This window comes from Rhinolophus sinicus, chromosome 2 (assembly GCF_057876585.1).
Source record: "Rhinolophus sinicus isolate RSI-liver-muscle chromosome 2, RSI-T2T, whole genome shotgun sequence".
Taxonomy (NCBI): Eukaryota; Metazoa; Chordata; class Mammalia; order Chiroptera; family Rhinolophidae; genus Rhinolophus; species Rhinolophus sinicus.
In genome coordinates, this window is record NC_142502.1 from 178,647,634 (window position 1) to 178,662,636 (window position 15,003).

Below are 15,003 nucleotides of genomic sequence, written 5' to 3' on the forward strand. Positions count from 1 at the left end.
GGTGATTTCTGCCTGATGCATTAGGCCAATGCTAACGTAAAAATGTCTGAAAGAGGTAAAACCACAAGACAAACGATAGAAAAACCAGAAATTTTAGAAATTGAAACTTCCGTTAATTAAATATTAGAAATTAATTAGATCAAGTGAATAGAAGGATGAGACTTTAAATTTAGAATGATAAAAGAAATGTTGGAGTAGTTAAAAATAGAATTATTAATTATTAAACAGAGATAAGAGATAAAAGAGGTTTAATATTTAGAGGGAATAACTTAAAAGTTAAAAAGAAGTTTTGGCAAAACAAAAATAAATAAATAAATAAATAAATAAATATTAAGAGCATAGACAAACAACATAAAAAGTAAAACTGAGGAGCTGAGAGCAAAAGAAAAAGAAAAGAGAAAATGGAAAATCAGAAAGTAAAAATTTAGATAGAAGGCAAAACATGTAAACATGTAAAGAATGCTCAAAAGCCAAGTTGTACTCTAACGATTGAAAATAAAGTTACCTAGAAATAAGTGTAAAAGAGGCATAATGTAACTTTTTAAAAAGTGTCAAATGCATCAAATGGAAAAATAGAAGTGACAAACTCACTTAAATTTCTAAACTCCTAATACAGAGTCAATTAAAGAGAGAGATTTCTTTTTAATGGTGAAGGACTCAAAATCCTGGCCAAGTCCTGGGTATTTATCTTCTGGATGTATGTAGCACCTTGTAAAAGGGATTCTTAAATAAGATCCTTTAGGATCTTCGAGCTCAGGAAGCACTGGCCATTCCCCACACCCATGTTTGATACAGAAATTTCTGATATTTTTAGGCTCCTGTGAAAACACAGCATCATTATGAATTTCATAGAAGATTGCGCCCTGAAGCCCTGCTGTATAGAAATTTGGGGTCCACCTGGAGGTGGGGGTAGGGAGGCACAGTGTACTTAGCCCCCAGCTCCAGAAAGGCTATGACAATTAGCAATGCTGTCAATTCTTGAGCACTTGTTTTTTGCCTGGCAGCAGAGCTGGACAATTTACAGAGAATTATCTCATGCAGTCCTCATGAGATTATGAGAGAAATTTTATTAATATTCCAGTTTTACAGGCAAGGACATTTAGCTAGCTCTGTTAAGTAATTTATCTGAGGTCCCCTGCTTGCAAGTGTTAGAGTTGGCCCTGGCTCCCCGGAGCCCATCTTTCTGCATTGCCACTGGGGGCCCAGCATCTGCCCCGTTCCCAAAGATTGAGACCACTTTCTTTGAAAGCAGCAGTTTGTGTTGCTGTTTCTCTTTAATCGTCGGCTCTGAGTGGACGGTAATGTGTGCACTTGTCAAAGGCTATTAGGACATATCAGCTGGTGATGACATGTTGACAAGTCACCTAACGCCCATTGCATTTGCTGGCTGTGGAGGGTGGGGTAGCGACGATACACTCCAGGAGAGCAGGGGCACATTGCTCAGGCTTCTCTCAGGATCAGCTGGAGCTTGGCACCTGACAGAGCTAGGCTTCCAATAAATAAAAAGTTGATTTGATTTTGTATTTTCTAATTAGGTCAAAGGGACAAGCCATGAAGGTGGCATAAAGATGGTGTTGATCACATTCCCTCCTTTTCTGCCTCATTAAACTACTCCTTGGAGAGCAGAGGGATGAAGTTGCATTGGGGCTTCTGCATCCTACAGGATGAGCAGTGGGTTCAGTCTTTATAGGGGCCCCATTCAGAGCTCAAAGGGACAGGGGACACCCAGTGTGGCGTGTGGGACGGGGACTCCTGTACAGCACTGCTGCCTGGAAACCTTCCTGCCTCCTGGACTTCTCACCAGGAGAATCACTCCTTTGGTTAGACTCCTGTTTCAGGGGGACTGAGAATAACTAGGAAGGAAACACCTTAACTTATTCAAAGCCTCTGGCACTTGACTACTGCGTGGTTCATGATACAGTAGGACCCTGATTCTTGGGAAGTAAGGTGAGGAGGGGGAGGAGAGATGAGGGGGAGGTGATGAGGGGGAGGAGGTGGACGAGGGGGAGGAGAGACCCGCAGGGGAGAGGGGTGGTGTATCATTGCCTGTCTGCTGTGTGGGTCGCACAGGCAATGCCTCCTCCCTGAGGACTGGAGGACCGTATTTTGTTTATCTCTATATTCTCCAGCATCTAGTTCTGGGCCTGAGATGGAACCAGGTGCTCCAGAGATTGAGTGAGCATTCTGCCTGTAGAATGAATGAAGAGGGAAACAGGTAGGCTTGTCCTGGATTCTCATTATAGGGAGTGACCATGAACCACCAGGAGAGACTGGGTCAAAAATGAGGAAACAACACAAGACTTCCCTGAGGGCAGAGCCTGTGCCAGGCGTGGGGGAGGATGTGGACACAAAGCCTCCCCTCCCCACCCTTAGGGGGCTTCCCGGGCCTCTGGGGAGACCTGTGACAAGGTGCACGAGGAGTGTGGTTTAAAAATATGTGTTTTTATATCACCAGTAATGGGACAAATAGATATCATATGCCTTCTGACGTGCTGCACAAAGAAGGACACATCATCACTTCTGTGGTATGCTGGTCAAAAATGCACAACCTGAATCGAATCAGGGAACACATCAGAAAAGCCCAAACTTGGTTGTCTTCTAAAACGTGAGGGTCATGCAATATGTGATCCTGGATGGGAGCTGGAAAAGTAAAATTAAAAAAAGCCACAACCACCACAAAACTGTTGCTGTACGGATACTGCTCAGATAATTAGCCAAAGGTACATATGAGCTGCAGACAGCGGAGACTGTACCAACGTCAGTTTCTGCTTTCGGTAATTATACTGTGGTTGTATAGTAGGGTGTCCTTGTTTAGAGGTAACGTACAGGGGTATTTAGGCATAGAGGGTCCTCACGTCTGCAACTTACTCTCAGAGGGTTCAGAAAAAGGTGTGCGTGTGTGTGTATGGGGGGAGAATGATAAATGTGCTCAAGTGTTAACATTTGGGGAATCTACGTGAAAAATATGTAGAAATTCTTTGTATGATTTTGCAACTTTCCTGTAAATCTGAGGTTAAAAATACATGTATACATATGTATGTATGCATATTCCTGCATGTTGGAGAAGCAGTATAGCACAGTGGTTAAGGACACAGGCTCTGGAGCCAGACTTCCTGGGTCCAAATCCTGGCTGTACCACTTGTGAGCTGTGTGACTTTTTACATAAGCAAGCGGAGCCTGAATAGTCTGAGGTGGTGCTGATGTCTACATTGGTTGAGTGTGAGAATTAAATGAGTTAAAACCTGCGACAAGTTACAACAGTGTAAGCACATGGCAAGTGTGCAGTAAATATGAGCTTTTATAATACAATATAGAGCCATGTGGAATTACTAGTAATTATATAGTTTAGAGGGCTCAGAGTAGATACATTCCTACTGACTATAGGAACACGGCACTTTAGAGTTTTAAAATCCTTTACATATTACAACAATCCCATAAAGTACAGTAGCAACAAATACTGTCCCCATTGTATTGCTCTGTAAACTGAGGCCAAGAAAGGGCAAGAAACTTACCTAAGGCCCCTGCAGCTGATAATTGCCAGGTTCTAGAGGACATTGTTTTCTGAAGGTGCTGCCAATATCACCATTGTCACTTTGCCCTCTTTTAAACTGTGTGAGTGAGGAATTTCCTGGGATAGGGTTCATTCAAGGGACCTCCTGTCATCCATTTTCTTATCCATTGTCATGTGTGTGCGTGTGGGGGAGCATGGTTTCCCCCAGCGATTGCTGTCCGGTTCCTTGAACGAGATCCCAAAAAAGAGGTGACCCGTCACTCATCGTAAGGCTGAAAAGCTGCCCACTAGCTGCCTTCTGAGGGTCCTTGGAATACAAGTCGGGGGAAGCTTCATCTGAATGTCACATACTCTTCTCATGTCACAGTCTCTGAAGGTACAAGTTATAGCTGCACCTGCGCATTCTGGAAGCTGTAGATTCTGTTGGAAGGAGGCTTAAAGTCCCTTGGAATTCAATGATCATATCTCTTTAAAAAAAAAAAAAAAAAGCACAACAAACTGAAAACAAAAAAAGCACCAGGAGTTTTCTGAGAAACAGCCCTCATCTGCACTTCAGAGAACCTGGAAACCGGATTCCTGCCTCTGTGGGTCTTATGATGTTCAGTGGGGCCTCAGCCGACAGATGTTATTACTATAAACCAATCTCTGGCAGACTTGGTGGGAAGGGAAGCGCCTCGCAATTTGTCAGGGGTAATAATAACTTCCCTGCATTTGCTCACTGCTTCATAATTTGCACAGCTTCGTATTAGATATTTCTATTGATTCTCTCAACAAGAGTCTGGGGTGGCTGGGACAGAGGCTGCAATACCTATTGAATGGATGATAAAACCAGGGGCCCACCGGCCAGGACCACTGGCTCGCTAATCCTTACCTTCCTATTTCAGAGGTTATTTTATTTTATTTTTTGACATTGCTACTTATTAATTCTCTACATGTTTACTTACCACCACTTACTCATTCCAGCCGGCCTCATCCTGCCATCCTTTCAAGCATTTCTGGGTTATCTCACCAGCTGTGAGTCTGGAAGTGCTCAGGGAATGTGGAATCCCTCAACTAGTTGCTTGAAAAGAAGGAAAATTGTGAGAACAAATGTGCTGCCAATATGACCACAAAACGCGTGATAAAGCCCAATAGATGTGGTGCTGAATGTTAACTCTGGTTTACATTTTCTGGAGAAAGGTCTTCTCCATATGCATGGCTAACTACGAGCTGAAAAAGTATTCATTCATTCCGTTACTGTCAGCGTCACCTATGGCCCAGTGCTAAGATTTCCCTTCCTCCCACCTCATCCAGGTGAGAGGCTGCCCATTTGAAGCCAGTCTTAGGATGCTGGTTAAAGATTTGAGTTCTACACCTTTCTTCACCATGACCTTTTAAGATCTGTGAATTACAATGGGGCTAAATCTAATACTTGCACTACCTACCTTATTATGACAGGAAAATAAGATGGGTTTGAAGGTCTTTTGGGGGTTGCAGAATGTTCCTCAAATGTAAGATGGTATTTTGGTGGTAATAACGCCAAAGATAATACAAATTGTTTCCGGGAATTGCTACTTCTGTCATGCTTCCTAAGTCCCGCATGGATGAGCAGAATAAGTTCAATAAATAAAATAGTAAATAACCTATGTATAAATATGAGAATGAATGAACTGAAAGGAATTGTAAATTACCCTTTTCCAGTATTTCTGTTGAAGCAAGAACTTTATTCCCATAAACATTTCTTTAGCAGAGACTAAATTGACATGTCTTTATGTCTTTACAGCTAATCTATAGATAGCTTTCTGCTCCTACACATCCTTTAAATCTCAGCTCAGCTGTCACCACCTCCAGGCAGCCTTCTTGGACTCACCAATCCTCCTTAACCAGGCTGGATAAAATGGCCCTTCTCTGCTGCCGGAATACATGGGCTTGTTTCATGTTTTCATATACCATGTTGTAGTTACCTGCACACTCACCCTCCAGATTCTGTCTCATTCCTCTTTGCATCCTGAACGTCCAGTGCAATTCCTGGCATGCCATTTTTGCTTTCAGAAATGTTTTCTGAATGAATGGCCACACTTTTACCAGTTCAAACAAGGCTTGGCTTATAAACACAATGGAGATTGAGGTCAGGGAAATGTGGTTCGTTTTTGCTAGAAAGCGCTTACGTAGTGCACACAAAAACACAGTGCTTCATGATGTCTTTTTTCAACCTCTAATATGATTATCTTCACAAAAACCCATGGCTCAAAAGGACTCTAGTCCTTTCTAAGTTTTGACCGGTTTAGTATTTTCTTTACACCAAGCTTGACCTATTTGCATTATGAAAGAGGGAACTGACTTCACGTAAGGCGGGGAGAATCAGAAGATGGCCCTTCCCCCAGAAAGTCTTCAAAAATCCTGCCTGGTCTGTAGGGGTTCCCACCAGTGTATGGAACATAAGGAATCAGTACGATAGGGGCATATTTGTACATTTTAAAAAAGACTGAACGTGATACAGTACTGGAACTGAGCATGGGATATTGGGGCCCTGGGTATTACCCTTTCCCTTGCTACAGGGGATGGAAAGAATATTGTTTCTCCTTAAAATGATTTATTTAAATGGGTCGGCTAGAATTCTCCTTAAAACCCAGTGTCTGAATGCACCTGTTTAAGCCGGCTTCTTGTTCTCCCAGGTATTTAGGCATTGAATTTTCCCCATTAGGGGAGTGATTGACACCATGGTCCCTACAATAACACATGCTTATGACTCTGCAAATGGCAATTACATTCAATGGAAACCAGATGGTGCACGGAATTTGACTCTCTTGGTTTCTTGGTGAAGTAGATGAATTTGTAAAGTAGAAAACCACAATCATTACTCAGATGGACTGTACAAGAATTAATGACATAATATCTAAATCATATATGGTTGAAAATAATGATTAACTTAAACTATCAAGATAAGCTAATGAAAAACAGACTCTTAAAAAATTAAAGATATGTTTTCTTCAATATATACTTTATCAGTGTGCTAATAACAAAACCAGACTTGGTTTTATGTCTCTTCAGCCCCAAGGAAAAAATATATATATTCAAAAAGAAGCTCTTTGCCATGGTTGACATTAAGGAGAAAGTGAACAACTCTGATAGTTTTTCTTGGCTGGTGAATTTTTAGTGTCTGAAATCAATCTTTAAAAAATATATTGTTGTTAAGGACAGTTAGCAAAGTTTTATGCTGAATTACACAGAATAGTATATTTTAAGGACACATTTGGCATGCGAAAGTATCAACTTTATATGCCTGTGCAAAGCAGCTACTCTCAAATACGGCTTCTTTTCCTGTTCCCATCACTCTCCAGAGCCTGTATGCAAATGTGTGTGTACATGCATACACGTGCCCATGTGTGTGTGCGTGGTCGCGTGCACACACACACACACACACACACACACACACACACAATGATGCCTCAGGCCAGGAAGGCAAATCACCATTACATTTAAACCTGCACGGTCCCTTGAAAACCTCAGCCTTCGGTTAGCAACCTCCTAAGTGGTTAAGTTTGCAAACCTTGGCCCATCATTTCCACTGTCATGAATTCTCAATGACATCATCACTGTAAAATTAGGAACTCTCTTTCTTTTCCTGCAGATGTGAAAGTTTGACATTGCATTCCATGGTCCCGTGCCACATTTCATCAGCGTTTTTCCTTTGCTTTCTCCAAAGCCTGTGGCCGCATGTGGCGTGTAGATTGCCAGTGCTGTTTGGGATCTCATATCAAATGCTGCTACCTAATCCCAGGCGGCCTCCACAAGCCCACACCTGCAGCTCATTGAATCCTCCTGGAGTACAAAGGGCTGATTTACAGCACGAAGGATCCAGGCACTGGTTGCAGCTGGGGCTCTAGCAGGAAAAGGAAGTTGTTCATCATCTTGTGTGCATTTCATTAACAATAGTGTACCCGATATGTAGCTTATAGAATAATTTCAAATCACTGACAGAGAGCATTATGGCATTTGGCACTACTAGGAAAAATACTTCGGGATGGGCAAATTACACCTGAGCGTGAGGTTTCTATGCGACCCTCTGGAACTGTGCACACTGATTTATACCAGGTGGGTTGACCTTGCGATATTTTCTTATTCCTTGGGCATTTTCCCATTCCTCATTTCTTTCCCTTTGTCTTTGAAGCAGCCCTCGGGTAGAATTGGGATATCCTGCGCTTTCTGTTCTTTCCATGTATTAGTGACCAAGAGCTTAGAGGAGCCTGTGCTGAGCGTGGTTTTCTGAGACCAGCCACCTGAGTATATGTCCGGGTAGTTGGTGAGCTGGGATCATGGCTGCAAAATGTGACAAATAGTGTGTCTCTTTCTGTTTTGGGCTTCAACAGCCACAGAAATGAGGAAGTCCCAGTGAGACGGAAGGTCTAGTGCTGGCTCACCAGGAGCTGAGGGAATCCAGGGATGGGAGAATCTTACACATTTTTCTATCTCCATGCTGGGCTATGCATCTGCTTTACTGTTGACTTATTTTGACCCAAGAAAACCCTTCATGGAGGAAATGCCACAAGGGTGACAATGGTGATGAACGCAGATGACGAAAGAGCCAAGGAAGTGACAGGCAGGAAGAAGATGACCATCTTCCAGCTCAGGTTCCCACAGCCCTCAGGCAGACCCTGGGCCTGTCTCCTTTGGGGCCAGCCAGCGTGGCTTACAGGTCGAACATCTCACCTACTTACCAAGAAGGCTCCAGGTGCTCTGCCTTTCCGGATCTTTCTCCGGAGTATCCTGCAGATCCTAGTTGGAGAGTCCTTTTAAGGAAGTGGAACACCTTGGAACCTCGAAACAAAAATGCTTCAAGAGATACAGCCCTCTCTGGGTTTGGGGCCAAGCCCTGCTTCGGAAGGACAGCAGCCATGTGCGGAATCAAAATGCAAAACCCTCTGATTACTTTATCACGGACATTTTAACTTCGACTGTTTTATGAAGAAAGACAAAATCAATAAAAATCTCCATCCTCGAGGGAAAGGGAGCAAGGGAGGAAAAGCAAATTTCTTTTCACTTTGTAATGGTAAACAAACTCGGCTCAGAGCAGCATCTGATGTGGCTGCACGAAGCCTGGTTTCCAGTTTCTCTTGATGTGTCAAATGTATCCCGTATGTGAATCATGGTTTAAAAATACTTTTACTCAGTGGGTTAGGGAAATCAATAAGCTTTTATGATTCTTTCCTTGCTTCACATAATTTCTGATTTCAAAAGAGACTCTGGGTATTCCTTTAAGATGTTTATGTATTATGCATTTGAAAAACTAACAATTCTTCCAAGAGCTCCTCAAGCATTGTTGTTGGAATGGTTTGTTTCCTACCCCCCAACAAAACTTTCTTTCTTTCTTTTTTTTTCTTTTTAACATAATGCTAATGATTACGGGGCTTACACATAAATTGAAGCCGGGTTTATAAAATGCAATATAAAAATCCTCGGGAAGGAAGATAAATATAACAAGCTATGAAACTACGTTAGCCTCTTCCAGGGTTGGAATGACTACAGAAGAGGAAATTAATGACCAGGATGTGTGATGTTGCCCAGGCTAGGAGCTTTGGCTTCCAGGCAAGCTGCCTTAACACAAGCTGTCCTGCATTCCTTGATTTCTCTGAAATACAAATCTAATTGCAGATTGGAACATATCCATTCGCTTAGTCTGTAAAAATAATTTTCCCTGACTATTTACCCAAAGCGCATTATTGCTTATACAGTTGTGAAAAGCATTTAGCACTTTATAATCCCATATTTGCTCCTATGTGGGCCTGGGAGCGTACTCTCCTTACAAAATTCACAAATGCCTAGAAGGCTAACAATTTTTACAAAGTGTTCCTCGTGGAAAACATCTGGAAGTTTTCCAGAATGGCATTCCAGATGTTATAGCTTTAGCAGTCACAAAAGTGCACTGCGCACCGTGTGTGCGCACGTGGATCTTTTTCCTGGTTCTACATGGTACGTTACTTACCCGTCCCCGGCTCTCTCGGCTGTACCTCTGGAACATTTTAGGTTTGAATTGTTTAATATTTCATTTCTGGACAACTCTGCTTTCAGGGCAATTACACATCTGCAGGACGGGTGTATGATGAAAAAAGACTACTGTAACCAAATATACACTGGGAGAAGGGATTTTTAATTGGTATTTTAAAATTGATTTTTTTTCTCTGTCAGGTCAGAGAGAAGAATAAACACTAGGAGAGTGAGCCCTGGATGATTTGCCTGTATCAGGTGGGCTGCCCTCCTTCCCAAATTATACTTTGCAGAGAAGAAACCCCCCACCCACCAGCTGCAGGGTGCTGGGAAGAGAGTGAGGGCCAGGAGATGAGCCGGCACGAGACAGAATATTCTCCTTCCAAACTGCTAAGTGCTGCTTAACTGGGGAGACATTTAGGAAAGTATCTCATCCCAGTCACTGCTCTTTGATCTTTCTCTTCTTCTTGTCCTCCTTCCCTTGCACCTTCTAGATATGGGCCTTTTCGATAGCAACCAGCCCTAGGGAGCTATAACAGCCTATAGAAATTCAGACAGGAGACTGGCCTCCGTCATTTGAACCAGCTCCTTGTGAGTCCTGCCCAGTGACACATCTCCTTCTCAGGACTGGGCAGAGGATGGCAATAGGAGGAGGGAGAAAAGGGAAGATCTGGTCATCGCTAGAACGGAAATGAGCCACGGTTCAGGGAGCCATGGCTTCTACAACCATGAGCAATGACTTTCATCACATGGAGAGACAGATGACCAGGGATTCTACCTCCTTAATCAGCCAACCAGGCTAATGAGAACCTCCTCTGAATAAAATATTTGTGGAACATTACATTGAACCAATCTTGTTCTGTCTTGTAAGTTACTTTGGGGGCAGTAAGGAAAGCATACTGGCAAGAAAGACAGCTGAAGCAAAAGGTGGGCGGTGGCGATGATGTGAGGCGTGAGGCTAGCAGTGGTGGGTCTAGACTGGCGGGAGCAGCAGGGGGGGGGGTAGTGGGAGGCAGGGTGCTAAGTCCTGTTTGAGGAAGTGTAGACCGGGGAGCGCCAAGCGGAGGAGTTCAGGTTACTCTTGTGGATCTGGGAGAAGGGATGACGTGAGGAACTCAGGCTCTGAGGAAGTGTCTTATAAAGACATGGGGGCTGACAGAGTTGGGGAGAGCGGTCCTCTTTGTTGAGTCTAATTCAGCTCAGTCTACGTCTGCTGAGCCCTTGTCCTGAGCGGGATGGAGGGTGTGCAGGTGAGCCTGGAGAAGCAGTGTGCTGTGCCGGCCACGCTCCCTGGGAGCTTCCTCAACAACTTCAGGCTGCTGTGGAGGCTCAGGCAGAAACGCACCCCCCGCCCAAGGCGGTGGTTAACTTTACAAGGGGTGGTCTTCAGGAGGCTGATATTAAAATAGTGAAGGCCATCTTATTCTCCCATCTCCACTGCTGGGATGGGAGTTATTTGCCCCAGGCAATTCTTGAGGGATCCTGGCTTGGCCTTGGGAAAGTCAGAATCAAGTCCCCGTCAAATGAAGAGGTCCTGTTCCCCCAGAAGGATCTGGGCTCCCACTGCCTGGTCTCCCATCAGCTCTTGGGCGTTGGTTCTCATTCACCTGTGCTCACCATTGACCCAGAAATAAGCTACTCTTTCTGGACTGTCCTGGTTCCCGTGTCCTGGGCAAACCAGGACAATTGGTCATCCTAGTTGAAGTATATTCCATGCTTTATGTCCATTTACCACAAAGAGGTGGTCGTGACCCTCCCTCTCTGTCTCAGGGCTACCATGGTTAAGAACATGTTTAGAGCTGGCTTCTGGGTCAGCCCTGACACCTGAAAAACCTGCCACACTGCTGTCAGATCACAATAGTCGAGTCTTGTTTTGGGAGTTAAATGCTCCTTCAGTGGGTACCAGGGAAGTACAGACATCTTAGTCTGATCCCTTTCTTTGCCTACACAGCCTTGCTCCCCAGAGTGCCTGGAGGGTGGTTACTGGTGACCCGCTCTAGGAAGCCAGGAGGGCAGTGTTGCACAATGGGAAGAACTCAGCAGCAAGACTGCAATTGCTTCTTGTTCTGGATTCTTGATCAACTATCATTTCACCCATGGGAGGTATTTAACCTCTTCACATCTCAGTTTCCTCATTTGTAAAATGGGGGTAGTAATTCTTGCCTCTTAGTTATTGTCCATAAAAACTTAGCGCTGTGTTTGACATATATTACTTGTTAACAAAAATATTTGTTACTTCTCTGCCTCCAGGACATGCAGTCATCATCCAAAGTGAAATAAACGTCGTTGATGTCTAACATAAGTGGCCTACGGTGGCGATCCTTGATGCATTTCACATTTTTGCTTCTCCCTTCACTCTGGGTTTCTCCTCTGTTCTCCTGGTCACCTTGTACCTTCATCAATCTTCTCCCAGGGCTGTGTCCCCCACTCCTCTCTTGATGTTTATGGCATCCATTCTGGTATTCATGATATTCACCATTTCCAGGGCCAATCTCACTCTCTCCCATGGCATGAACAGGGCTAGCAAAGGCTTCCAGCCCAATCTCCATTTCTACTCTTCATTGCTGTCTTGGATGCCATATATTTTTAGCTTGATAATATCATAAACATTGAATCTTTATTCTCTCTCTCTCTCTCTCACACACACACACACACGCACACACACACACATACACTTCAATTAGTCAGCAGATTAATTTACTTCATACACATATTTTTCAAAACCAAGCCATTTCTTATAGATTCTTTCCTGGTCTATTTAAATATACCCCCGCCCTATTATATTTTCTTACCTCTAATTCCACACCTTTCCAATATCCTCACACCCCTCAGTGAAGTAGTGTTTTTTGTTTTTGTTTTTTAAACCCACATTGGGCCATGTCACTTCCTAACTAAAAATCCTTCACTGTATCCCCTCTGCTTCCACATTAAGCTCAAATTGCTTAGCTTGGCATCTTAAGGTCCTCAGAATTTAGGTCTTCATCTCTGTTACTTCATGTCCTACCATTCCTCCCTCTCTTTCCTCTTCCTCTCTCTGTGCTTGGCAGTGACACTGTGTGACCCTAATCCTTTGCATATGCTGTCCCTTCAGCTTTCAATGGCTCTTCATCATCCATCCTTTAACACCCAACCTGACGTTACCTCTTTGCTTAGGCAAAGTGAGAGCTATAGCATCTGTACATTCATCTGTTGTAGCACTTAACACCTTGAGTTATTGGTTTTCGTCTGCAATATCAATGTGCACTACCGTGCTTAGCATATCTTAGGGCAAGGGCTATTCAGTTGAACAAATGAACAGAACCCCTGTGACAGATGGCTGAACACTCACAAACACCATGGTCACCAAGACCAGGATGCCATGAATTGTTTCACTCCAAGGGCTCACAGGAGATAATCACAGGGAAACTAGAGTGGAGAGCCCCAGCTCTTCAGCGAAGAGCCTGGTGGCCAGACAGGGGTGCTACCTCCAAGGAAGATCTGGGAGATAAAAAGTTCTCCCCACCTTCTTGGATAAGCTCTAGATTGAACTTTCCGTATACAGAATCCTGTTCTCTTGACTCAAAAGCTCTTTTCATTATTATATGTGGTAGGTTAATAATAACGATAAACAGGAAAGTTGAATTGCATCTAAACATGTTGCTATTCCTTTGATATTGATATTACCTTGAAGCAAGTTTTAAGGAACTGTGTCTACATGTATTTTGTGTCTATTTCATTTCATTTAGGCAGTTTCAACAATTTTAATGACAAAATTCAATTATATTCCTGTACGTTTTTTCTGAATTAAAAGAGCTGGAGTGCTAATATGACAGCCAAAGAAATCTGTAAAGTATAGATGAAGGCATGGCTGATAAACGGTATCAGAGACCTCAACAATATCCCTTCGGGTAATAGGTGATGGGGGTGGGAAGAATGGTGGAACTTTGAAGGGCATTCTTTGCTTTGAATTTGGTTCCCCTGGTCATGTCAGGAACCCTACACTGTGAACTGAGCATCTGGACCATGTGCGTGGAGTTTAAAGCATCACTATTCAGCACTGACCAGTGGAAAGCTCAAGTCCTCCAATGTGTCAATACTCAAGGGCACTTGACCGAGATGAAAATTCTGGAATTGACTAGGGTTCATATCCTGCCACATCTAGAATGTAACCCAGACCTTACAACATCAGACTATAGTTCACTGTGATCTGAGACCACATATATATTGCGTGGCAGTTTGAGACACTGGATAAAGTCAAAGTATCCAATAGTAAATTATTCACCTCCAAATTTCAGGATGAGTAAATACTTCCAAACTATACTGCAAGATGGGTCACAGTCATCAAAAATGGTACCTATAAATGTATAGGCAACAACTTTGAGATATTCTAGTAGGTTATTTTAACTTATTCCGTCCTCTGGGTGGGGATAGATAGATATAGATAGATATAGTAGACATAGATATAGATTTATATGTAGATGTAGATATAGAAATATAGATGTAGTGTAGATGTAAAGCTGATATACTATATATATATCATATAGAATATGATATATATATATATGCTGATATTCAATAGATAACTTTAGCGAGCTGACATATTGATTCCCCAAATTGAGTCAATAGCTTTAGAATATTTTTCTTTTCTTATTTATTTCTTTTTCTAGATGTTGATGTTCTGCATGGCTTGTCTTTGAAACCATTGTCTATTATTTTACACTCTTCTTGAGTTGTTTGTCAGTTCCTATAGCTTCACCTTTCAGGTATATATCTAGCACCTCCTAAATGTAAGTCATGGAACTAGGGGTTCTTTGTGTTTACTACAAAAGTTGTAGATCCCTTAGGGCTTACCTCCCAATGCGGGAAATGTAATGCACACCTAGGGGTCAGCTGGGATGTTTGTGCTCCTTGAGATCTAGGCTTGATACAGCCCTTCCCACCCACTCCCCATTTTGGGAATTCTAGCTTGTGGAAGTCTAAATACCTGTTCAAATACCTGTGAACCCCCAGGGACTTCTTTTGTTGTAATTTATGGTCTAGTCTGCTCTCTAGACTTCTGCTTCCTGGTATGAAAACCTTCCTCTGCATTTTTGAAAGGCAATAGAATGATTCTTATGCCAGTGTCTCAGATCACACCTCTGTAAGAACTGATGTAAGACGATGCACTTTGCCTCATGTCTTGCTCCCCAGTGTGCTTATGCAAAGGTGGTCAGCAGAGCTAAAGAGACTTCAATTTCATACAGCTTTTCTCCTATAAAGCTCAGCTGTGGTTAATGACCCCCTTTTATTTTGTACTGTTTATAAGACGAAGAACTATATAAATAATACCGAAGGAGTGTTATGGACAAATCAATGTCATAAGAGTTTAGAGGATGGAGAACCGTCGTGTTCTCAGAGTGCATGGAAAGAATCTGAGGTGGTTCCCTGAGAAGTAGTGAAACTGAACTTTGCGGAACATGCAGAATTCATCTAGAAGGATGAAAAGGTCTGGTCAGCTCTAGGGCAAAGAGTGTGAGCAAGAGCTTGGGAGGTGGACATGGGGCAGCAAG